This window comes from Mesoplodon densirostris, chromosome 4 (genome assembly GCF_025265405.1).
Source record: "Mesoplodon densirostris isolate mMesDen1 chromosome 4, mMesDen1 primary haplotype, whole genome shotgun sequence".
NCBI lineage: Eukaryota > Metazoa > Chordata > Mammalia > Artiodactyla > Ziphiidae > Mesoplodon > Mesoplodon densirostris.
Window position 1 is genome coordinate 112,737,031 of NC_082664.1, and position 26,088 is coordinate 112,763,118.

The 26,088-nt window shown below is 53.6% G+C and overlaps 9 non-coding genes across 9 annotated transcripts; all 9 read right to left on the minus strand.

Moving 5' to 3' along the window:
* Positions 1-1,529: 1,529 nt before the first annotated feature.
* On the minus strand, positions 1,530-1,621 carry LOC132490095 (small nucleolar RNA SNORD116). Its single transcript, XR_009532456.1, has one exon. It is a non-coding gene; the product is annotated as a small nucleolar RNA SNORD116 (small nucleolar RNA).
* A 2,681-nt stretch (positions 1,622-4,302) lies between these two features.
* Positions 4,303-4,394, minus strand: LOC132489845 (small nucleolar RNA SNORD116). Its single transcript, XR_009532213.1, has one exon. It is a non-coding gene; the product is annotated as a small nucleolar RNA SNORD116 (small nucleolar RNA).
* Positions 4,395-7,079: 2,685 nt separating this feature from the next.
* On the minus strand, positions 7,080-7,171 carry LOC132489846 (small nucleolar RNA SNORD116). Its single transcript, XR_009532214.1, has one exon. It is a non-coding gene; the product is annotated as a small nucleolar RNA SNORD116 (small nucleolar RNA).
* Positions 7,172-9,856: 2,685 nt separating this feature from the next.
* Positions 9,857-9,948, minus strand: LOC132489848 (small nucleolar RNA SNORD116). The gene has a single exon (XR_009532216.1). It is a non-coding gene; the product is annotated as a small nucleolar RNA SNORD116 (small nucleolar RNA).
* Positions 9,949-12,633: 2,685 nt separating this feature from the next.
* LOC132489849 (small nucleolar RNA SNORD116) lies at positions 12,634-12,725 on the minus strand. The gene has a single exon (XR_009532217.1). It is a non-coding gene; the product is annotated as a small nucleolar RNA SNORD116 (small nucleolar RNA).
* Positions 12,726-15,410: 2,685 nt separating this feature from the next.
* LOC132489850 (small nucleolar RNA SNORD116) lies at positions 15,411-15,502 on the minus strand. Its single transcript, XR_009532218.1, has one exon. It is a non-coding gene; the product is annotated as a small nucleolar RNA SNORD116 (small nucleolar RNA).
* A 2,685-nt stretch (positions 15,503-18,187) lies between these two features.
* Positions 18,188-18,279, minus strand: LOC132489851 (small nucleolar RNA SNORD116). Its single transcript, XR_009532219.1, has one exon. It is a non-coding gene; the product is annotated as a small nucleolar RNA SNORD116 (small nucleolar RNA).
* Positions 18,280-20,964: 2,685 nt separating this feature from the next.
* On the minus strand, positions 20,965-21,056 carry LOC132489852 (small nucleolar RNA SNORD116). Its single transcript, XR_009532220.1, has one exon. It is a non-coding gene; the product is annotated as a small nucleolar RNA SNORD116 (small nucleolar RNA).
* Positions 21,057-23,740: 2,684 nt separating this feature from the next.
* LOC132489853 (small nucleolar RNA SNORD116) lies at positions 23,741-23,832 on the minus strand. Its single transcript, XR_009532221.1, has one exon. It is a non-coding gene; the product is annotated as a small nucleolar RNA SNORD116 (small nucleolar RNA).
* Positions 23,833-26,088: the final 2,256 nt, after the last annotated feature.

Below are 26,088 nucleotides of genomic sequence, written 5' to 3' on the forward strand. Positions count from 1 at the left end.
CCACGTTCAAACCCCACTGTGGAAACTAGGCTACCTTCCCGGGCACGTGTTGCCAGCACCCAGCCAGCAGGTTTGGCGGCCCTGAACCCCGAGGAAACACTCAAATTCTTGACAGTGTCATCCTACGTGCCCTCCTCCTGCCCACAGAGTAACACGACTCTCCTGGAATCCACAGACATCCTGCAAACACGTGGTCACTGTATACCAGGTAGGACAGACCGCAAGCATGACTGCTTTGATGACTCTGACCTTACCCCATGCATCGTGGCACTTCTCCACTTACAGAGTGACACTATCGAGAACCTCACAAAGATCAAAGGCACTCTCCCCGAGGACGACAGACCGATTTCCACCGGAAGAACTCTGTTTTGCGAGGGGAGTTGTAAGCTTCAAAGGGCACAGTGGCTGTCCACGGCAGCACACCTGGCATCGCAACACTGAACACATCTCTGCTCCGCCAAGGGACTGCTCCAGATCAACCTCTAGCTGTTCAAAACTCCTGTGTGCCACACGGGCTGGCCTCATCATGCCCTCTCGGAGAAACACTTTTGCTTTGCATATTCCCAAACAAGGAAACAAAGTGGCCAAAGGGCATGTACGCATAACTCAAATACCCCCAAGGAGAGTGGCCCAGACGCTTCAGCATGTCTAATTTCTCTACGTCCCGCAAGACACACTTTGGGCGACATTCCTCCGGCAACGGGATCACAAATCTATGCAGTTTAAGTACCTAACTGCATCCTCATGTACTGCCAAAACCATCCCCTTCAGAGGCAGCTGATGCCAGCCCATCACGAACAGGACACATTCTTGGGAAGACGTGGCCAGCGCCTGCAACCCAATCATGACAGGCCATCCCACGACATCACACAGGACATGTCCTCATGATGCCTTACCACCTTCTCCAGACCAGCAGTCACCACGCCGGCTTAAATGCAGCACTCGGTCCTAACCCCACTCCATGATGACCCACATAGTGCCTCAACTGTGCCGGGAGCTGCAGTGGAATTGCTGACATGGGCAATACCTAGGCCTAATCCATCAACACCCTTCCGTTGAAGACCAACCCCAGCCCACACCCATCCACTGCTCCAGCCCCACCGGGCACTAAAGAACTTTGATGCACCCAAACAAATGACAGGGAGGGACAGAGGCCTGGCCTGAGGCTCCAGGCTCCAACCAGGGAAGCTTCCTCATTTTGGCTTCCAGAAATAGCCCCCGAAGCTGCATGCACAAAGCGTGATCCAGGCCAAAGCACAACTTCCCAAGCTGCAAGCTTACTGGGCCTACACCAGCAAACACTCCGACTCTGAAGACCAGCAGGAGAGCCTTCCCCCTCGCATGCCCTCAACGGTCTTTCAGCAGGGACCTAATATGCGTAGATGACCCCGCTTATGGGCAGACACAGTGGACCACCAGATAGGAGCACCTCGAATTCTGGAACCCTGCTGGGTGTTTGCATGCAGGTCAGTAGAGGACGCTGGGCCACACTCATCACTCTCCCCTACCCCCGAGAGACGAAACGTCCTGAACCTCAGATTTGATGAGGAGACGGTAGAGTGTTCTCACTCATTTTGTTCAGATTTCCAAGGAATGCATACAAGGGTGTCATCATCGATCCAAGCACAGGCTGGGACACTGCAGAACACAACCGGGCATGCCGTGGGGGTCTGAAGAGGAGACATGACCTCGGAGTACTCCAAAACCCTGGGGAATCCACAGCCCTCAGGGCACTCAGAAAGAGCAACAGTCAATCCACTCTTGCAGCCAATGGGACCGTCTGAGGAAAACCTCCTATCCAATGGCACATCATTGGGTGAGTGAAAGCCTACCTTCCTGAGTTAGCCAGAGCCACGCTTAGCAACATGCCCCCGCATCATTTTTCCACTTTTCCTTAGCACCTACAGTCATCAGCCAACGCGTAGGTCTTCTTGTCTTTGCCGACAGCCAGCATTGTCCAGCAGCGGCACCTGAGAAGTGAACATAATTCAGGCAGGTTTCAGAATTGGAATGGTGAACTCAGAAATCATGATTCATGAGAATATTTACCTGGGCTTGAGCTCGGACCCTGCTTCCCAAGGACGTCAACCTTTACAGAGAACTCAATGTCTGACAGCACGACTGCAGGAAGTAAGGCATGTACGTTGGCCCGTACGTGAGAGGGTATATTTTTGTTTTCACGCATGTGCGCATGTGTGAGTATTACTGCACAAGAGGACGCGCTTGTGGGCTTCTTTCTGTGCCTCTGAATCCTCACCATGGTCTCTGTGTGTCCCTATGGCCCTCTCCTGAGACCTCGAACCATAAAAGCCCGAGTTTATACACAGCGCCCTGGATCTGGACCCTCGCAGTGAATGGCGAAAGACCCCTTCAAACTTCAACAGACTGAATGTGAACTTTGAAAGCCAGGGGGTTCTGAAATAGGCCACGGACTTCCACTCTTCCACAGCTAAGCCTTCTGGCCAAAGCACAAACACCTGGCGAGACCTGCCTTCTGGCCGTGGGTGTAACATATACATGGACCTGGGAATCCTGCCTCCCATTAGAATATCTAATGTACACTTGGGGCCACTCCCATCATTTTCAGGAGCAAGGAAACCTCCTATGGGTGGGCCGACCTGCGACTGGCTATAGTCAACATGCAGCCCGGCACCTCTCAAGGGGCTAACGAAATTCGGCCCAACTGCCAATTGTTGCCAACTACGCCAAATCACTTTCCGAGGACCCATGGGTATGCCCACCACAGGAAGTGGTGGGCTTCAGCAACCAAGTCCCACGTTCAAACCCCAATGCGGAAACTAGGCTACCTTCCCGGGCACGTGTTGCCAGCACCCAGCCAGCAGGTTTGGCGGCCCTGAACCCGGAGGAAACGCTCAAATTCTTGACAGTGTCATCCTACGTGCCCTCCTCCTGCCCACAGAGCAACACGACTCTCCTGGAAGCCACAGACATCCTGCAAACACGAGGTCACTGTAAACCAGGTAGGACAGACCGCAAGCATGACTGCTTTGATGACACTGACCCTACCCCATGCATCGTGGCACTTCTCCACTGACAGAGTGTCACTACCGAGAACCTCACAAAGATCAAAGACACTCTCCCCGAGGACGACAGACCGATTTCCAACGGAAGAACTCTGTTTTGTGAGGGGAGTTGTAAGCTTCAAAGGGCACAGTGGCTGTCCACGGCAGCACACCTGGCATCGCAAGACTGAACGCATCTCTTCTCCGCCAAGGGACTGCTCCAGATCAACCTCTAGCTGTTCAAAACTCCTGTGTGCCACACGGGCTGGCCGCATCATGCCCTCTCGGAGAAACACTTTTGCTTTGCATATTCCCAAACAAGGAAACAAAGTGGCCAAAGGGCATGTACGCATAACTCAAATACCCCCAAGGAGAGTGGCCCAGACGCTTCAGCATGTCTAATTTCTCTACGTCCCGCAAGACACACTTTGGGCGACATTCCTCCGGCAACGGGATCACAAATCTATGCAGTTTAAGTACCTAACTGCATCCTCATGTACTGCCAAAACCATCCCCTTCAGAGGCAGCTGATGCCAGCCCATCACGAACAGGACACATTCTTGGGAAGACGTGGCCAGCGCCTGCAACCCAATCATGACAGCCCATCCCACGACATCACACAGGACATGTCCTCATGATGCCTTACCAGCTTCTGCAGACCAGCAGTCACCACGCCGGCTTAAATGCAGCACTCGGTCCTAACCCCACTCCATGATGACCCACATAGTGCCTCAACTGTGCCGGGAGCTGCAGTGGAATTGCTGACATGGGCAATACCTAGGCCTAATCCATCAACACCCTTCCGTTGAAGACCAACCCCAGCCCACACCCATCCACTGCTCCATCCCCACCGGGCACTTAAGAACTTTGATGCACCCAAACAAATGACAGGGAGAGACACAGGCCTGGTCTGAGGTTCCAGGCTCCAACCAGGGAAGCTTCCTCATTTTGGCTTCCAGAAATAGCCCCCGAAGCTGCATGCACAAAGCGTGATCCTGGCCCAAGCACACCTTCCCAAGCTGCAAGCTTACTGGGCCTACACCAGCACACACTCCGACTCTGAAGACCAGCAGGAGAGCCTTCCCCCTCGCATGCCCTCAACGGTCTTTCAGCAGGGACCTAATATGCGTAGATGACCCCGCTTATGGGCAGACACAGTGGACCCTCAGATAGGAGCACCTCGAATCCTGGAACCCTGCTGGGTGTTTGCATGCAGGTCAGAAGGGGACGCTGGCCCTCACTCCTCACTCTCCCCTACCCCCGAGAGACGAAACGTGCTGGACCTCAGATTCGATGAGGAGACGGTAGAGTGTTCTCACTCATTTTGTTCAGATTTCCAAGGAATGCATACAAGGGTGTCATCATCGATCCAAGCACAGGCTGGGACGCTGCAGAACACAACCGGGCATGCCGTGGGGGTCTGAAGAGGAGACATGACCTCGGAGTACTCCAAAGCCCTGGGGAATCCACAGCCCTCAGGCCACTCAGAAAGAGCAACAGTCAATCCACTCTTGCAGCCACTGGGACCGTCTGAGGAAAACCTCCTATCCAATGGCACATCATAGGGTGGGTGAAAGCCTACCTTCCTGAGTTAGCCAGAGCCACGCTTAGCAACATGCCCCCGCATCATTTTTCCACTTTTCCTTAGCACCTACAGTCATCAGCCAACGCGTAGGTCTTCTTGTCTTTGCCGACGGCCAGCCTTGTCCAGCAGCGGCACCTGAGAAGTGGACATAATTCAGGCAGGTTTCAGAATTGGAATGGTGAACTCAGAGATCATGATTCATGAGAATTTTTACCTGGGCTTGAGCTCGGACCCTGCTTCCCAAGGACGTCAACCTTTACAGAGAACTCAATGTTTGTCTGACAGCACGATTGCAGGAAGTAAGGCATGTACGTTGGCCCGTACGTGAGAGGGTATATTTTTGTTTTCACGCATGTGCGCATGTGTGAGTATTACTGCACATGAGGACGCGCTTGTGGGCTTCTTTCTGTGCCTCTGAATCCTCACCATGGTCTCTGTGTGTCCCTATGGCCCTCTCCTGAGACCTCGAACCATAAAAGCCAGAGTTTATACACAGCGCCCTGGATCTGGACCCTCGCAGTGAATGGCGAAAGATCCCTTCAAACTTCAACAGACTGAATGTGAACTTTGAAAGCCAGGGGGTTCTGAAATAGGCCACGGACTTCCACTCTTCCACAGCCAAGCCTTCTGGCCAAAGCACAAACACCTGGCGAGACCTGCCTTCCGGCCGTGGGTGTAACATATACATGGACCTGGAAATCCTGCCTCCCAGTAGAATATCTAATGTACACTTGGGGCCACTCCCATCATTTTCAGGAGCAAGGAAACCTCCTATGGGTGGGCCGACCTGCGACTGGCTATAGTCAACATGCAGCCCGGCACCTCTCAAGGGGCTAACGAAATTCGGCCCAACTGCCAATTGTTGCCAACTACGCCAAATCACTTTCCGATGACCCATGGGTATGCCCACCACAGGAAGTGGTGGGCTTCAGCAACCAAGACCCACGTTCAAACCCCACTGTGGAAACTAGGCTACCTTCCCGGGCACGTGTTGCCAGCACCCAGCCAGCAGGTTTGGCGGCCCTGAACCCCGAGGAAACGCTCAAATTCTTGACAGTGTCATCCTACGTGCCCTCCTCCTGCCCACAGAGTAACACGACTCTCCTGGAAGCCACAGACATCCTGCAAACACGTGGTCACTGTATACCAGGTAGGACAGACCGCAAGCATGACTGCTTTGATGACTCTGACCCTACCCCATGCATCGTGGCACTTCTCCACTTACAGAGTGACACTATCGAGAACCTCACAAAGATCAAAGGCACTCTCCCCGAGGACGACAGACCGATTTCCACCGGAAGAACTCTGTTTTGCGAGGGGAGTTGTAAGCTTCAAAGGGCACAGTGGCTGTCCACGGCAGCACACCTGGCATCGCAACACTGAACACATCTCTGCTCCACCAAGGGACTGCTCCAGATCAACCTCTAGCTGTTCAAAACTCCTGTGTGCCACACGGGCTGGCCGCATCATGCCCTCTCGGAGAAACACTTTTGCTTTGCATATTCCCAAACAAGGAAACAAAGTGGCCAAAGGGCATGTACGCATAACTCAAATACCCCCAAGGAGAGTGGCCCAGACGCTTCAGCATGTCTAATTTCTCTACGTCCCGCAAGACACACTTTGGGCGACATTCCTCCGGCAACGGGATCACAAATCTATGCAGTTTAAGTACCTAACTGCATCCTCATGTACTGCCAAAACCATCCCCTTCAGATGCAGCTGATGCCAGCCCATCACGAACAGGACACATTCTTGGGAAGACGTGGCCAGCGCCTGCAACCCAATCATGACAGCCCATCCCACGACATCACACAGGACATGTCCTCATGATGCCTTACCAGCTTCTGCAGACCAGCAGTCACCACGCCGGCTTAAATGCAGCACTCGGTCCTAACCCCACTCCATGATGACCCACATAGTGCCTCAACTGTGCCGGGAGCTGCAGTGGAATTGCTGACATGGGCAATACCTAGGCCTAATCCATCAACACCCTTCCGTTGAAGACCAACCCCAGCCCACACCCATCCACTGCTCCATCCCCACCGGGCACTTAAGAACTTTGATGCACCCAAACAAATGACAGGGAGGGACACAGGCCTGGTCTGAGGCTCCAGGCTCCAACCAGGGAAGCTTCCTCATTTTGGCTTCCAGAAATAGCCCCCGAAGCTGCATGCACAAAGCGTGATCCTGGCCCAAGCACACCTTCCCAAGCTGCAAGCTTACTGGGCCTACACCAGCACACACTCCGACTCTGAAGACCAGCAGGAGAGCCTTCCCCCTCGCATGACCTCAACGGTCTTTCAGCAGGGACCTAATATGCGTAGATGACCCCGCTTATGGGCAGACACAGTGGACCCTCAGATAGGAGCACCTCGAATTCTGGAACCCAGCTGGGTGTTTGCATGCAGGTCAGAAGGGGACGCTGGCCCTCACTCCTCACTCTACCCTACCCCCGAGAGACGAAACGTGCTGGACCTCAGATTCGATGAGGAGACGGTAGAGTGTTCTCACTCATTTTGTTCAGATTTCCAAGGAATGCATACAAGGGTGTCATCATCGATCCAAGCACAGGCTGGGACGCTGCAGAACACAACCGGGCATGCCGTGGGGGTCTGAAGAGGAGACATGACCTCGGAGTACTCCAAAGCCCTGGGGAATCCACAGCCCTCAGGCCACTCAGAAAGAGCAACAGTCAATCCACTCTTGCAGCCACTGGGACCGTCTGAGGAAAACCTCCTATCCAATGGCACATCATAGGGTGGGTGAAAGCCTACCTTCCTGAGTTAGCCAGAGCCACGCTTAGCAACATGCCCCCGCATCATTTTTCCACTTTTCCTTAGCACCTACAGTCATCAGCCAACGCGTAGGTCTTCTTGTCTTTGCCGACAGCCAGCCTCGTCCAGCAGCGGCACCTGAGAAGTGGACATAATTCAGGCAGGTTTCAGAATTGGAATGGTGAACTCAGAGATCATGATTCATGAGAATTTTTACCTGGGCTTGAGCTCGGACCCTGCTTCCCAAGGACGTCAACCTTTACAGAGAACTCAATGTTTGTCTGACAGCACGATTGCAGGAAGTAAGGCATGTACGTTGGCCCGTACGTGAGAGGGTATATTTTTGTTTTCACGCATGTGCGCATGTGTGAGTATTACTGCACATGAGGACGCGCTTGTGGGCTTCTTTCTGTGCCTCTGAATCCTCACCATGGTCTCTGTGTGTCCCTATGGCCCTCTCCTGAGACCTCGAACCATAAAAGCCAGAGTTTATACACAGCGCCCTGGATCTGGACCCTCGCAGTGAATGGCGAAAGATCCCTTCAAACTTCAACAGACTGAATGTGAACTTTGAAAGCCAGGGGGTTCTGAAATAGGCCACGGACTTCCACTCTTCCACAGCCAAGCCTTCTGGCCAAAGCACAAACACCTGGCGAGACCTGCCTTCCGGCCGTGGGTGTAACATATACATGGACCTGGAAATCCTGCCTCCCAGTAGAATATCTAATGTACACTTGGGGCCACTCCCATCATTTTCAGGAGCAAGGAAACCTCCTATGGGTGGGCCGACCTGCGACTGGCTATAGTCAACATGCAGCCCGGCACCTCTCAAGGGGCTAACGAAATTCGGCCCAACTGCCAATTGTTGCCAACTACGCCAAATCACTTTCCGATGACCCATGGGTATGCCCACCACAGGAAGTGGTGGGCTTCAGCAACCAAGACCCACGTTCAAACCCCACTGTGGAAACTAGGCTACCTTCCCGGGCACGTGTTGCCAGCACCCAGCCAGCAGGTTTGGCGGCCCTGAACCCCGAGGAAACGCTCAAATTCTTGACAGTGTCATCCTACGTGCCCTCCTCCTGCCCACAGAGTAACACGACTCTCCTGGAAGCCACAGACATCCTGCAAACACGTGGTCACTGTATACCAGGTAGGACAGACCGCAAGCATGACTGCTTTGATGACTCTGACCCTACCCCATGCATCGTGGCACTTCTCCACTTACAGAGTGACACTATCGAGAACCTCACAAAGATCAAAGGCACTCTCCCCGAGGACGACAGACCGATTTCCAACGGAAGAACTCTGTTTTGCGAGGGGAGTTGTAAGCTTCAAAGGGCACAGTGGCTGTCCACGGCAGCACACCTGGCATCGCAACACTGAACACATCTCTGCTCCGCCAAGGGACTGCTCCAGATCAACCTCTAGCTGTTCAAAACTCCTGTGTGCCACACGGGCTGGCCGCATCATGCCCTCTCGGAGAAACACTTTTGCTTTGCATATTCCCAAACAAGGAAACAAAGTGGCCAAAGGGCATGTACGTATAACTCAAATACCCCCAAGGAGAGTGGCCCAGACGCTTCAGCATGTCTAATTTCTCTACGTCCCGCAAGACACACTTTGGGCGACATTCCTCCGGCAACGGGATCACAAATCTATGCAGTTTAAGTACCTAACTGCATCCTCATGTACTGCCAAAACCATCCCCTTCAGATGCAGCTGATGCCAGCCCATCACGAACAGGACACATTCTTGGGAAGACGTGGCCAGCGCCTGCAACCCAATCATGACAGCCCATCCCACGACATCACACAGGACATGTCCTCATGATGCCTTACCAGCTTCTGCAGACCAGCAGTCACCACGCCGGCTTAAATGCAGCACTCGGTCCTAACCCCACTCCATGATGACCCACATAGTGCCTCAACTGTGCCGGGAGCTGCAGTGGAATTGCTGACATGGGCAATACCTAGGCCTAATCCATCAACACCCTTCCGTTGAAGACCAACCCCAGCCCACACCCATCCACTGCTCCATCCCCACCGGGCACTTAAGAACTTTGATGCACCCAAACAAATGACAGGGAGGGACACAGGCCTGGTCTGAGGCTCCAGGCTCCAACCAGGGAAGCTTCCTCATTTTGGCTTCCAGAAATAGCCCCCGAAGCTGCATGCACAAAGCGTGATCCTGGCCCAAGCACACCTTCCCAAGCTGCAAGCTTACTGGGCCTACACCAGCACACACTCCGACTCTGAAGACCAGCAGGAGAGCCTTCCCCCTCGCATGCCCTCAACGGTCTTTCAGCAGGGACCTAATATGCGTAGATGACCCCGCTTATGGGCAGACACAGTGGACCCCCAGATAGGAGCACCTCGAATTCTGGAACCCTGCTGGGTGTTTGCATGCAGGTCAGAAGGGGACGCTGGCCCTCACTCCTCACTCTCCCCTACCCCCGAGAGACGAAACGTGCTGGACCTCAGATTCGATGAGGAGACGGTAGAGTGTTCTCACTCATTTTGTTCAGATTTCCAAGGAATGCATACAAGGGTGTCATCATCGATCCAAGCACAGGCTGGGACGCTGCAGAACACAACCGGGCATGCCGTGGGGGTCTGAAGAGGAGACATGACCTCGGAGTACTCCAAAGCCCTGGGGAATCCACAGCCCTCAGGCCACTCAGAAAGAGCAACAGTCAATCCACTCTTGCAGCCACTGGGACCGTCTGAGGAAAACCTCCTATCCAATGGCACATCATAGGGTGGGTGAAAGCCTACCTTCCTGAGTTAGCCAGAGCCACGCTTAGCAACATGCCCCCGCGTCATTTTTCCACTTTTCCTTAGCACCTACAGTCATCAGCCAATGCGTAGGTCTTCTTGTCTTTGCCGACGGCCAGCCTTGTCCAGCAGCGGCACCTGAGAAGTGGACATAATTCAGGCAGGTTTCAGAATTGGAATGGTGAACTCAGAGATCATGATTCATGAGAATTTTTACCTGGGCTTGAGCTCGGACCCTGCTTCCCAAGGACGTCAACCTTTACAGAGAACTCAATGTTTGTCTGACAGCACGATTGCAGGAAGTAAGGCATGTACGTTGGCCCGTACGTGAGAGGGTATATTTTTGTTTTCACGCATGTGCGCATGTGTGAGTATTACTGCACATGAAGACGCGCTTGTGGGCTTCTTTCTGTGCCTCTGAATCCTCACCATGGTCTCTGTGTGTCCCTATGGCCCTCTCCTGAGACCTCGAACCATAAAAGCCAGAGTTTATACACAGCGCCCTGGATCTGGACCCTCGCAGTGAATGGCGAAAGATCCCTTCAAACTTCAACAGACTGAATGTGAACTTTGAAAGCCAGGGGGTTCTGAAATAGGCCACGGACTTCCACTCTTCCACAGCCAAGCCTTCTGGCCAAAGCACAAACACCTGGCGAGACCTGCCTTCCGGCCGTGGGTGTAACATATACATGGACCTGGAAATCCTGCCTCCCAGTAGAATATCTAATGTACACTTGGGGCCACTCCCATCATTTTCAGGAGCAAGGAAACCTCCTATGGGTGGGCCGACCTGCGACTGGCTATAGTCAACATGCAGCCCGGCACCTCTCAAGGGGCTAACGAAATTCGGCCCAACTGCCAATTGTTGCCAACTACGCCAAATCACTTTCCGATGACCCATGGGTATGCCCACCACAGGAAGTGGTGGGCTTCAGCAACCAAGACCCACGTTCAAACCCCACTGTGGAAACTAGGCTACCTTCCCGGGCACGTGTTGCCAGCACCCAGCCAGCAGGTTTGGCGGCCCTGAACCCCGAGGAAACGCTCAAATTCTTGACAGTGTCATCCTACGTGCCCTCCTCCTGCCCACAGAGTAACACGACTCTCCTGGAAGCCACAGACATCCTGCAAACACGTGGTCACTGTATACCAGGTAGGACAGACCGCAAGCATGACTGCTTTGATGACTCTGACCCTACCCCATGCATCGTGGCACTTCTCCACTTACAGAGTGACACTATCGAGAACCTCACAAAGATCAAAGGCACTCTCCCCGAGGACGACAGACCGATTTCCACCGGAAGAACTCTGTTTTGCGAGGGGAGTTGTAAGCTTCAAAGGGCACAGTGGCTGTCCACGGCAGCACACCTGGCATCGCAACACTGAACACATCTCTGCTACGCCAAGGGACTGCTCCAGATCAACCTCTAGCTGTTCAAAACTCCTGTGTGCCACACGGGCTGGCCGCATCATGCCCTCTCGGAGAAACACTTTTGCTTTGCATATTCCCAAACAAGGAAACAAAGTGGCCAAAGGGCATGTACGCATAACTCAAATACCCCCAAGGAGAGTGGCCCAGACGCTTCAGCATGTCTAATTTCTCTACGTCCCGCAAGACACACTTTGGGCGACATTCCTCCGGCAACGGGATCACAAATCTATGCAGTTTAAGTACCTAACTGCATCCTCATGTACTGCCAAAACCATCCCCTTCAGATGCAGCTGATGCCAGCCCATCACGAACAGGACACATTCTTGGGAAGACGTGGCCAGCGCCTGCAACCCAATCATGACAGCCCATCCCACGACATCACACAGGACATGTCCTCATGATGCCTTACCAGCTTCTGCAGACCAGCAGTCACCACGCCGGCTTAAATGCAGCACTCGGTCCTAACCCCACTCCATGATGACCCACATAGTGCCTCAACTGTGCCGGGAGCTGCAGTGGAATTGCTGACATGGGCAATACCTAGGCCTAATCCATCAACACCCTTCCGTTGAAGACCAACCCCAGCCCACACCCATCCACTGCTCCATCCCCACCGGGCACTTAAGAACTTTGATGCACCCAAACAAATGACAGGGAGGGACACAGGCCTGGTCTGAGGCTCCAGGCTCCAACCAGGGAAGCTTCCTCATTTTGGCTTCCAGAAATAGCCCCCGAAGCTGCATGCACAAAGCGTGATCCTGGCCCAAGCACACCTTCCCAAGCTGCAAGCTTACTGGGCCTACACCAGCACACACTCCGACTCTGAAGACCAGCAGGAGAGCCTTCCCCCTCGCATGCCCTCAACGGTCTTTCAGCAGGGACCTAATATGCGTAGATGACCCCGCTTATGGGCAGACACAGTGGACCCCCAGATAGGAGCACCTCGAATTCTGGAACCCTGCTGGGTGTTTGCATGCAGGTCAGAAGGGGACGCTGGCCCTCACTCCTCACTCTCCCCTACCCCCGAGAGACGAAACGTGCTGGACCTCAGATTCGATGAGGAGACGGTAGAGTGTTCTCACTCATTTTGTTCAGATTTCCAAGGAATGCATACAAGGGTGTCATCATCGATCCAAGCACAGGCTGGGACGCTGCAGAACACAACCGGGCATGCCGTGGGGGTCTGAAGAGGAGACATGACCTCGGAGTACTCCAAAGCCCTGGGGAATCCACAGCCCTCAGGCCACTCAGAAAGAGCAACAGTCAATCCACTCTTGCAGCCACTGGGACCGTCTGAGGAAAACCTCCTATCCAATGGCACATCATAGGGTGGGTGAAAGCCTACCTTCCTGAGTTAGCCAGAGCCACGCTTAGCAACATGCCCCCGCGTCATTTTTCCACTTTTCCTTAGCACCTACAGTCATCAGCCAACGCGTAGGTCTTCTTGTCTTTGCCGACGGCCAGCCTTGTCCAGCAGCGGCACCTGAGAAGTGGACATAATTCAGGCAGGTTTCAGAATTGGAATGGTGAACTCAGAGATCATGATTCATGAGAATTTTTACCTGGGCTTGAGCTCGGACCCTGCTTCCCAAGGACGTCAACCTTTACAGAGAACTCAATGTTTGTCTGACAGCACGATTGCAGGAAGTAAGGCATGTACGTTGGCCCGTACGTGAGAGGGTATATTTTTGTTTTCACGCATGTGCGCATGTGTGAGTATCACTGCACATGAGGACGCGCTTGTGGGCTTCTTTCTGTGCCTCTGAATCCTCACCATGGTCTCTGTGTGTCCCTATGGCCCTCTCCTGAGACCTCGAACCATAAAAGCCCGAGTTTATACACAGCGCCCTGGATCTGGACCCTCGCAGTGAATGGCGAAAGACCCCTTCAAACTTCAACAGACTGAATGTGAACTTTGAAAGCCAGGGGGTTCTGAAATAGGCCACGGACTTCCACTCTTCCACAGCCAAGCCTTCTGGCCAAAGCACAAACACCTGGCGAGACCTGCCTTCCGGCCGTGGGTGTAACATATACATGGACCTGGAAATCCTGCCTCCCAGTAGAATATCTAATGTACACTTGGGGCCACTCCCATCATTTTCAGGAGCAAGGAAACCTCCTATGGGTGGGCCGACCTGTGACTGGCTATAGTCAACATGCAGCCCGGCACCTCTCAAGGGGCTAACGAAATTCGGCCCAACTGCCAATTGTTGCCAACTAAGCCAAATCACTTTCCGATGACCCATGGGTATGCCCACCACAGGAAGTGGTGGGCTTCAGCAACCAAGACCCACGTTCAAACCCCACTGCGGAAACTAGGCTACCTTCCCGGGCACGTGTTGCCAGCACCCAGCCAGCAGGTTTGGCGGCCCTGAACCCCGAGGAAACGCTCAAATTCTTGACAGTGTCATCCTACGTGCCCTCCTCCTGCCCACAGAGTAACACCACTCTCCTGGAAGCCACAGACATCCTGCAAACACGTGGTCACTGTATACCAGGTAGGACAGACCACAAGCATGACTGCTTTGATGACTCTGACCCTACCCCATGCATCGTGGCACTTCTCCACTTACAGAGTGACACTATCGAGAACCTCACAAAGATCAAAGGCACTCTCCCCGAGGACGACAGACCGATTTCCACCGGAAGAACTCTGTTTTGCGAGGGGAGTTGTAAGCTTCAAAGGGCACAGTGGCTGTCCACGGCAGCACACCTGGCATCGCAACACTGAACACATCTCTGCTCCGCCAAGGGACTGCTCCAGATCAACCTCTAGCTGTTCAAAACTCCTGTGTGCCACACGGGCTGGCCGCATCATGCCCTCTCGGAGAAACACTTTTGCTTTGCATATTCCCAAACAAGGAAACAAAGTGGCCAAAGGGCATGTACGCATAACTCAAATACCCCCAAGGAGAGTGGCCCAGACGCTTCAGCATGTCTAATTTCTCTACGTCCCGCAAGACACACTTTGGGCGACATTCCTCCGGCAACGGGATCACAAATCTATGCAGTTTAAGTACCTAACTGCATCCTCATGTACTGCCAAAACCATCCCCTTCAGAGGCAGCTGATGCCAGCCCATCACGAACAGGACACATTCTTGGGAAGACGTGGCCAGCGCCTGCAACCCAATCATGACAGCCCATCCCACGACATCACACAGGACATGTCCTCATGATGCCTTACCAGCTTCTGCAGACCAGCAGTCACCACGCCGGCTTAAATGCAGCACTCGGTCCTAACCCCACTCCATGATGACCCACATAGTGCCTCAACTGTGCCGGGAGCTGCAGTGGAATTGCTGACATGGGCAATACCTAGGCCTAATCCATCAACACCCTTCCATTGAAGACCAACCCCAGCCCACACCCATCCACTGCTCCATCCCCACCGGGCACTTAAGAACTTTGATGCACCCAAACAAATGACAGGGAGGGACACAGGCCTGGTCTGAGGCTCCAGGCTCCAACCAGGGAAGCTTCCTCATTTTGGCTTCCAGAAATAGCCCCCGAAGCTGCATGCACAAAGCGTGATCCTGGCCCAAGCACACCTTCCCAAGCTGCAAGCTTACTGGGCCTACACCAGCACACACTCCGACTCTGAAGACCAGCAGGAGAGCCTTCCCCCTCGCATGCCCTCAACGGTCTTTCAGCAGGGACCTAATATGCGTAGATGACCCCGCTTATGGGCAGACACAGTGGACCCTCAGATAGGAGCACCTCGAATTCTGGAACCCAGCTGGGTGTTTGCTTGCAGGTCAGAAGGGGACGCTGGCCCTCACTCCTCACTCTCCCCTACCCCTGAGAGACGAAACGTGCTGGACCTCAGATTCGATGAGGAGACGGTAGAGTGTTCTCACTCATTTTGTTCAGATTTCCAAGGAATGCATACAAGGGTGTCATCATCGATCCAAGCACAGGCTGGGACGCTGCAGAACACAACCGGGCATGCCGTGGGGGTCTGAAGAGGAGACATGACCTCGGAGTACTCCAAAGCCCTGGGGAATCCACAGCCCTCAGGCCACTCAGAAAGAGCAACAGTCAATCCACTCTTGCAGCCACTGGGACCGTCTGAGGAAAACCTCCTATCCAATGGCACATCATAGGGTGGGTGAAAGCCTACCTTCCTGAGTTAGCCAGAGCCACGCTTAGCAACATGCCCCCGCGTCATTTTTCCACTTTTCCTTAGCACCTACAGTCATCAGCCAACGCGTAGGTCTTCTTGTCTTTGCCGACGGCCAGCCTTGTCCAGCAGCGGCACCTGAGAAGTGGACATAATTCAGGCAGGTTTCAGAATTGGAATGGTGAACTCAGAGATCATGATTCATGAGAATTTTTACCTGGGCTTGAGCTCGGACCCTGCTTCCCAAGGACGTCAACCTTTACAGAGAACTCAATGTTTGTCTGACAGCACGATTGCAGGAAGTAAGGCATGTACGTTGGCCCGTACGTGAGAGGGTATATTTTTGTTTTCACGCATGTGCGCATGTGTGAGTATTACTGCACATGAGGATGCGCTTGTGGGCTTCTTTCTGTGCCTCTGAATCCTCACCATGGTCTCTGTGTGTCCCTATGGCCCTCTCCTGAGACCTCGAACCATAAAAGCCAGAGTTTATACACAGCGCCCTGGATCTGGACCCTCGCAGTGAATGGCGAAAGACCCCTTCAAACTTCAACAGACTGAATGTGAACTTTGAAAGCCAGGGGGTTCTGAAATAGGCCACGGACTTCCACTCTTCCACAGCCAAGCCTTCTGGCCAAAGCACAAACACCTGGCGAGACCTGCCTTCCGGCCGTGGGTGTAATATATACATGGACCTGGAAATCCTGCCTCCCAGTAGAATATCTAATGTACACTTGGGGCCACTCCCATCATTTTCAGGAGCAAGGAAACCTCCTATGGGTGGGCCGACCTGCGACTGGCTATAGTCAACATGCAACCCGGCACCTCTCAAGGGGCTAACGAAATTCGGCCCAACTGCCAATTGTTGCCAACTACGCCAAATCACTTTCCGATGACCCATGGGTATGCCCACCACAGGAAGTGGTGGGCTTCAGCAACCAAGACCCACGTTCAAACCCCACTGTGGAAACTAGGCTACCTTCCCGGGCACGTGTTGCCAGCACCCAGCCAGCAGGTTTGGCGGCCCTGAACCCCGAGGAAACGCTCAAATTCTTGACAGTGTCATCCTACGTGCCCTCCTCCTGCCCACAGAGTAACACGACTCTCCTGGAAGCCACAGACATCCTGCAAACACGTGGTCACTGTATACCAGGTAGGACAGACCGCAAGCATGACTGCTTTGATGACTCTGACCCTACCCCATGCATCGTGGCACTTCTCCACTTACAGAGTGACACTATCGAGAACCTCACAAAGATCAAAGGCACTCTCCCCGAGGACGACAGACCGATTTCCACCGGAAGAACTCTGTTTTGCGAGGGGAGTTGTAAGCTTCAAAGGGCACAGTGGCTGTCCACGGCAGCACACATGGCATCGCAACACTGAACACATCTCTGCTCCGCCAAGGGACTGCTCCAGATCAACCTCTAGCTGTTCAAAACTCCTGTGTGCCACACGGGCTGGCCGCATCATGCCCTCTCGGAGAAACACTTTTGCTTTGCATATTCCCAAACAAGGAAACAAAGTGGCCAAAGGGCATGTACGCATAACTCAAATACCCCCAAGGAGAGTGGCCCAGACGCTTCAGCATGTCTAATTTCTCTACGTCCCGCAAGACACACTTTGGGCGACATTCCTCCGGCAACGGGATCACAAATCTATGCAGTTTAAGTACCTAACTGCATCCTCATGTACTGCCAAAACCATCCCCTTCAGATGCAGCTGATGCCAGCCCATCACGAACAGGACACATTCTTGGGAAGACGTGGCCAGCGCCTGCAACCCAATCATGACAGCCCATCCCACGACATCACACAGGACATGTCCTCATGATGCCTTACCAGCTTCTGCAGACCAGCAGTCACCACGCCGGCTTAAATGCAGCACTCGGTCCTAACCCCACTCCATGATGACCCACATAGTGCCTCAACTGTGCCGGGAGCTGCAGTGGAATTGCTGACATGGGCAATACCTAGGCCTAATCCATCAACACCCTTCCGTTGAAGACCAACCCCAGCCCACACCCATCCACTGCTCCATCCCCACCGGGCACTTAAGAACTTTGATGCACCCAAACAAATGACAGGGAGGGACACAGGCCTGGTCTGAGGCTCCAGGCTCCAACCAGGGAAGCTTCCTCATTTTGGCTTCCAGAAATAGCCCCCGAAGCTGCATGCACAAAGCGTGATCCTGGCCCAAGCACACCTTCCCAAGCTGCAAGCTTACTGGGCCTACACCAGCACACACTCCGACTCTGAAGACCAGCAGGAGAGCCTTCCCCCTCGCATGCCCTCAACGGTCTTTCAGCAGGGACCTAATATGCGTAGATGACCCCGCTTATGGGTAGACACAGTGGACCCTCAGATAGGAGCACCTCGAATTCTGGAACCCAGCTGGGTGTTTGCATGCAGGTCAGAAGGGGACGCTGGCCCTCACTCCTCACTCTCCCCTACCCCCGAGAGACGAAACGTGCTGGACCTCAGATTCGATGAGGAGACGGTAGAGTGTTCTCACTCATTTTGTTCAGATTTCCAAGGAATGCATACAAGGGTGTCATCATCGATCCAAGCACAGGCTGGGACGCTGCAGAACACAACCGGGCATGCCGTGGGGGTCTGAAGAGGAGACATGACCTCGGAGTACTCCAAAGCCCTGGGGAATCCACAGCCCTCAGGCCACTCAGAAAGAGCAACAGTCAATCCACTCTTGCAGCCACTGGGACCGTCTGAGGAAAACCTCCTATCCAATGGCACATCATAGGGTGGGTGAAAGCCTACCTTCCTGAGTTAGCCAGAGCCACGCTTAGCAACATGCCCCCGCGTCATTTTTCCACTTTTCCTTAGCACCTACAGTCATCAGCCAACGCGTAGGTCTTCTTGTCTTTGCCGACGGCCAGCCTTGTCCAGCAGCGGCACCTGAGAAGTGGACATAATTCAGGCAGGTTTCAGAATTGGAATGGTGAACTCAGAGATCATGATTCATGAGAATTTTTACCTGGACTTGAGCTCGGACCCTGCTTCCCAAGGACGTCAACCTTTACAGAGAACTCAATGTTTGTCTGACAGCACGATTGCAGGAAGTAAGGCATGTACGTTGGCCCGTACGTGAGAGGGTATATTTTTGTTTTCACGCATGTGCGCATGTGTGAGTATCACTGCACATGAGGACGCGCTTGTGGGCTTCTTTCTGTGCCTCTGAATCCTCACCATGGTCTCTGTGTGTCCCTATGGCCCTCTCCTGAGACCTCGAACCATAAAAGCCCGAGTTTATACACAGCGCCCTGGATCTGGACCCTCGCAGTGAATGGCGAAAGACCCCTTCAAACTTCAACAGACTGAATGTGAACTTTGAAAGCCAGGGGGTTCTGAAATAGGCCACGGACTTCCACTCTTCCACAGCCAAGCCTTCTGGCCAAAGCACAAACACCTGGCGAGACCTGCCTTCCGGCCGTGGGTGTAACATATACATGGACCTGGAAATCCTGCCTCCCAGTAGAATATCTAATGTACACTTGGGGCCACTCCCATCATTTTCAAGAGCAAGGAAACCTCCTATGGGTGGGCCGACCTGTGACTGGCTATAGTCAACATGCAGCCCGGCACCTCTCAAGGGGCTAACGAAATTCGGCCCAACTGCCAATTGTTGCCAACTAAGCCAAATCACTTTCCGATGACCCATGGGTATGCACAACACAGGAAGTGGTGGGCTTCAGCAACCAAGACCCACGTTCAAACCCCACTGTGGAAACTAGGCTACCTTCCCTGGCACGTGTTGCCAGCACCCAGCCAGCAGGTTTGGCGGCCCTGAACCCCGAGGAAACGCTCAAATTCTTGACAGTGTCATCCTACGTGCCCTCCTCCTGCCCACAGAGTAACACGACTCTCCTGGAAGCCACAGACATCCTGCAAACACGTGGTCACTGTATACCAGGTAGGACAGACCGCAAGCATGACTGCTTTGATGACTCTGACCCTACCCCATGCATCGTGGCACTTCTCCACTTACAGAGTGACACTATCGAGAACCTCACAAAGATCAAAGGCACTCTCCCCGAGGACGACAGACCGATTTCCACCGGAAGAACTCTGTTTTGCGAGGGGAGTTGTAAGCTTCAAAGGGCACAGTGGCTGTCCACGGCAGCACACCTGGCATCGCAACACTGAACACATCTCTGCTCCGCCAAGGGACTGCTCCAGATCAACCTCTAGCTGTTCAAAACTCCTGTGTGCCACACGGGCTGGCCGCATCATGCCCTCTCGGAGAAACACTTTTGCTTTGCATATTCCCAAACAAGGAAACAAAGTGGCCAAAGGGCATGTACGCATAACTCAAATACCCCCAAGGAGAGTGGCCCAGATGCTTCAGCATGTCTAATTTCTCTACGTCCCGCAAGACACACTTTGGGCGACATTCCTCTGGCAACGGGATCACAAATCTATGCAGTTTAAGTACCTAACTGCATCCTCATGTACTGCCAAAACCATCCCCTTCAGATGCAGCTGATGCCAGCCCATCACGAACAGGACACATTCTTGGGAAGACGTGGCCAGCGCCTGCAACCCAATCATGACAGCCCATCCCACGACATCACACAGGACATGTCCTCATGATGCCTTACCAGCTTCTGCAGACCAGCAGTCACCACGCCGGCTTAAATGCAGCACTCGGTCCTAACCCCACTCCATGATGACCCACATAGTGCCTCAACTGTGCCGGGAGCTGCAGTGGAATTGCTGACATGGGCAATACCTAGGCCTAATCCATCAACACCCTTCCGTTGAAGACCAACCCCAGCCCACACCCATCCACTGCTCCATCCCCACCGGGCACTTAAGAACTTTGATGCACCCAAAGAAATGACAGGGACGGACACAGGCCTGGTCTGAGGCTCCAGGCTCCAACCAGGGAAGCTTCCTCATTTTGGCTTCCAGAAATAGCCCCCGAAGCTGCATGCACAAAGCGTGATCCTGGCCCAAGCACACCTTCCCAAGCTGCAAGCTTACTGGGCCTACACCAGCACACACTCCGACTCTGAAGACCAGCAGGAGAGCCTTCCCCCTCGCATGCCCTCAACGGTCTTTCAGCAGGGACCTAATATGCGTAGATGACCCCGCTTATGGGCAGACACAGTGGACCCTCAGATAGGAGCACCTCGAATTCTGGAACCCAGCTGGGTGTTTGCATGCAGGTCAGAAGGGGACGCTGGCCCTCACTCCTCACTCTCCCCTACCCCCGAGAGACGAAACGTGCTGGACCTCAGATTCGATGAGGAGACGGTAGAGTGTTCTCACTCATTTTGTTCAGATTTCCAAGGAATGCATACAAGGGTGTCATCATCGATCCAAGCACAGGCTGGGACGCTGCAGAACACAACCGGGCATGCCGTGGGGGTCTGAAGAGGAGACATGACCTCGGAGTACTCCAAAGCCCTGGGGAATCCACAGCCCTCAGGCCACTCAGAAAGAGCAACAGTCAATCCACTCTTGCAGCCACTGGGACCGTCTGAGGAAAACCTCCTATCCAATGGCACATCATAGGGTGGGTGAAAGCCTACCTTCCTGAGTTAGCCAGAGCCACGCTTAGCAACATGCCCCCGCGTCATTTTTCCACTTTTCCTTAGCACCTACAGTCATCAGCCAACGCGTAGGTCTTCTTGTCTTTGCCGACGGCCAGCCTTGTCCAGCAGCGGCACCTGAGAAGTGGACATAATTCAGGCAGGTTTCAGAATTGGAATGGTGAACTCAGAGATCATGATTCATGAGAATTTTTACCTGGGCTTGAGCTCGGACCCTGCTTCCCAAGGACGTCAACCTTTACAGAGAACTCAATGTTTGTCTGACAGCACGATTGCAGGAAGTAAGGCATGTACGTTGGCCCGTACGTGAGAGGGTATATTTTTGTTTTCACGCATGTGCGCATGTGTGAGTATCACTGCACATGAGGACGCGCTTGTGGGCTTCTTTCTGTGCCTCTGAATCCTCACCATGGTCTCTGTGTGTCCCTATGGCCCTCTCCTGAGACCTCGAACCATAAAAGCCCGAGTTTATACACAGCGCCCTGGATCTGGACCCTCGCAGTGAATGGCGAAAGACCCCTTCAAACTTCAACAGACTGAATGTGAACTTTGAAAGCCAGGGGGTTCTGAAATAGGCCACGGACTTCCACTCTTCCACAGCCAAGCCTTCTGGCCAAAGCACAAACATCTGGCGAGACCTGCCTTCCGGCCGTGGGTGTAACATATACATGGACCTGGAAATCCTGCCTCCCAGTAGAATATCTAATGTACACTTGGGGCCACTCCCATCATTTTCAGGAGCAAGGAAACCTCCTATGGGTGGGCCGACCTGCGACTGGCTATAGTCAACATGCAGCCCGGCACCTCTCAAGGGGCTAACGAAATTCGGCCCAACTGCCAATTGTTGCCAACTAAGCCAAATCACTTTCTGATGACCCATGGGTATGCCCACCACAGGAAGTGGTGGGCTTCAGCAACCAAGACCCACGTTCAAACCCCACTGTGGAAACTAGGCTACCTTCCCGGGCACGTGTTGCCAGCACCCAGCCAGCAGGTTTGGCGGCCCTGAACCCCGAGGAAACGCTCAAATTCTTGACAGTGTCATCCTACGTGCCCTCCTCCTGCCCACAGAGTAACACGACTCTCCTGGAAGCCACAGACATCCTGCAAACACGTGGTCACTGTATACCAGGTAGGACAGACCGCAAGCATGACTGCTTTGATGACTCTGACCCTACCCCATGCATCGTGGCACTTCTCCACTTACAGAGTGACACTATCGAGAACCTCACAAAGATCAAAGGCACTCTCCCCGAGGACGACAGACCGATTTCCACCGGAAGAACTCTGTTTTGCGAGGGGAGTTGTAAGCTTCAAAGGGCACAGTGGCTGTCCACGGCAGCACACCTGGCATCGCAACACTGAACACATCTCTGCTCCGCCAAGGGACTGCTCCAGATCAACCTCTAGCTGTTCAAAACTCCTGTGTGCCACACGGGCTGGCCGCATCATGCCCTCTCGGAGAAACACTTTTGCTTTGCATATTCCCAAACAAGGAAACAAAGTGGCCAAAGGGCATGTACGCATAACTCAAATACCCCCAAGGAGAGTGGCCCAGACGCTTCAGCATGTCTAATTTCTCTACGTCCCGCAAGACACACTTTGGGCGACATTCCTCCGGCAATGGGATCACAAATCTATGCAGTTTAAGTACCTAACTGCATCCTCATGTACTGCCAAAACCATCCCCTTCAGAGGCAGCTGATGCCAGCCCATCACGAACAGGACACATTCTTGGGAAGACGTGGCCAGCGCCTGCAACCCAATCATGACAGCCCATCCCACGACATCACACAGGACATGTCCTCATGATGCCTTACCAGCTTCTGCAGACCAGCAGTCACCACGCCGGCTTAATGCAGCACTCGGTCCTAAACCCACTCCATGATGACCCACATAGTGCCTCAACTGTGCCGGGAGCTGCAGTGGAATTGCTGACATGGGCAATACCTAGGCCTAATCCATCAACACCCTTCCGTTGAAGACCAACCCCAGCCCACACCCATCCACTGCTCCATCCCCACCGGGCACTAAAGAACTTTGATGCACCCAAACAAATGACAGGGAGGGACACAGTCCTGGTCTGAGGCTCCAGGCTCCAACCAGGGAAGCTTCCTCATTTTGGCTTCCAGAAATAGCCCCCGAAGCTGCATGCACAAAGAGTGATCCTGGCCCAAGCACAACTTCCCAAGCTGCAAGCTTACTGGGCCTACACCAGCACACACTCCGACTCTGAAGACCAGCAGGAGAGCCTTCGCCCTCGCATGCCCTCAACGGTCTTTCAGCAGGGACCTAATATGCATAGATGACCCCGCTTATGGGCAGACACAGTGGACCCCCAGATAGGAGCACCTCGAATTCTGGAACCCTGCTGGGTGTTTGCATGCAGGTCAGAAGGGGACGCTGGCCCTCACTCCTCACTCTCCCCTACCCCCGAGAGACGAAACGTGCTGGACCTCAGATTCGATGAGGAGACGGTAGAGTGTTCTCACTCATTTTGTTCAGATTTCCAAGGAATGCATACAAGGGTGTCATCATCGATCCAAGCACAGGCTGGGACGCTGCAGAACACAACCGGGCATGCCGTGGGGGTCTGAAGAGGAGACATGACCTCGGAGTACTCCAAAGCCCTGGGGAATCCACAGCCCTCAGGCCACTCAGAAAGAGCAACAGTCAATCCACTCTTGCAGCCACTGGGACCGTCTGAGGAAAACCTCCTATCCAATGGCACATCATAGGGTGGGTGAAAGCCTACCTTCCTGAGTTAGCCAGAGCCACGCTTAGCAACATGCCCCCGCGTCATTTTTCCACTTTTCCTTAGCACCTACAGTCATCAGCCAACGCGTAGTTCTTCTTGTCTTTGCCGACGGCCAGCCTTGTCCAGCAGCGGCACCTGAGAAGTGGACATAATTCAGGCAGGTTTCAGAATTGGAATGGTGAACTCAGAGATCATGATTCATGAGAATTTTTACCTGGGCTTGAGCTCGGACCCTGCTTCCCAAGGACGTCAACCTTTACAGAGAACTCAATGTTTGTCTGACAGCACGATTGCAGGAAGTAAGGCATGTACGTTGGCCCGTACGTGAGAGGGTATATTTTTGTTTTCACGCATGTGCGCATGTGTGAGTATCACTGCACATGAGGACGCGCTTGTGGGCTTCTTTCTGTGCCTCTGAATCCTCACCATGGTCTCTGTGTGTCCCTATGGCCCTCTCCTGAGACCTCGAACCATAAAAGCCCGAGTTTATACACAGCGCCCTGGATCTGGACCCTCGCAGTGAATGGCGAAAGACCCCTTCAAACTTCAACAGACTGAATGTGAACTTTGAAAGCCAGGGGGTTCTGAAATAGGCCACGGACTTCCACTCTTCCACAGCCAAGCCTTCTGGCCAAAGCACAAACACCTGGCGAGACCTGCCTTCTGGCCGTGGGTGTAACATATACATGGACCTGGAAATCCTGCCTCCCAGTAGAATATCTAATGTACACTTGGGGCCACTCCCATCATTTTCAGGAGCAAGGAAACCTCCTATGGGTGGGCCGACCTGTGACTGGCTATAGTCAACATGCAGCCCGGCACCTCTCAAGGGGCTAACGAAATTCGGCCCAACTGCCAATTGTTGCCAACTAAGCCAAATCACTTTCCGATGTCTCATGGGTATGCCCACCACAGGAAGTGGTGGGCTTCAGCAACCAAGACCCACGTTCAAACCCCACTGTGGAAACTAGGCTACCTTCCCGGGCACGTGTTGCCAGCACCCAGCCAGCAGGTTTGGCGGCCCTGAACCCCGAGGAAACGCTCAAATTCTTGACAGTGTCATCCTACGTGCCCTCCTCCTGCCCACAGAGTAACACCACTCTCCTGGAAGCCACAGACATCCTGCAAACACGTGGTCACTGTATACCAGGTAGGACAGACCACAAGCATGACTGCTTTGATGACTCTGACCCTACCCCATGCATCGTGGCACTTCTCCACTTACAGAGTGACACTATCGAGAACCTCACAAAGATCAAAGGCACTCTCCCCGAGGACGACAGACCGATTTCCACCGGAAGAACTCTGTTTTGCGAGGGGAGTTGTAAGCTTCAAAGGGCACAGTGGCTGTCCACGGCAGCACACCTGGCATCGCAACACTGAACACATCTCTGCTCCGCCAAGGGACTGCTCCAGATCAACCTCTAGCTGTTCAAAACTCCTGTGTGCCACACGGGCTGGCCGCATCATGCCCTCTCGGAGAAACACTTTTGCTTTGCATATTCCCAAACAAGGAAACAAAGTGGCCAAAGGGCATGTACGCATAACTCAAATACCCCCAAGGAGAGTGGCCCAGACGCTTCAGCATGTCTAATTTCTCTACGTCCCGCAAGACACACTTTGGGCGACATTCCTCCGGCAACGGGATCACAAATCTATGCAGTTTAAGTACCTAACTGCATCCTCATGTACTGCCAAAACCATCCCCTTCAGAGGCAGCTGATGCCAGCCCATCACGAACAGGACACATTCTTGGGAAGACGTGGCCAGCGCCTGCAACCCAATCATGACAGCCCATCCCACGACATCACACAGGACATGTCCTCATGATGCCTTACCAGCTTCTGCAGACCAGCAGTCACCACGCCGGCTTAATGCAGCACTCGGTCCTAAACCCACTCCATGATGACCCACATAGTGCCTCAACTGTGCCGGGAGCTGCAGTGGAATTGCTGACATGGGCAATACCTAGGCCTAATCCATCAACACCCTTCCGTTGAAGACCAACCCCAGCCCACACCCATCCACTGCTCCATCCCCAC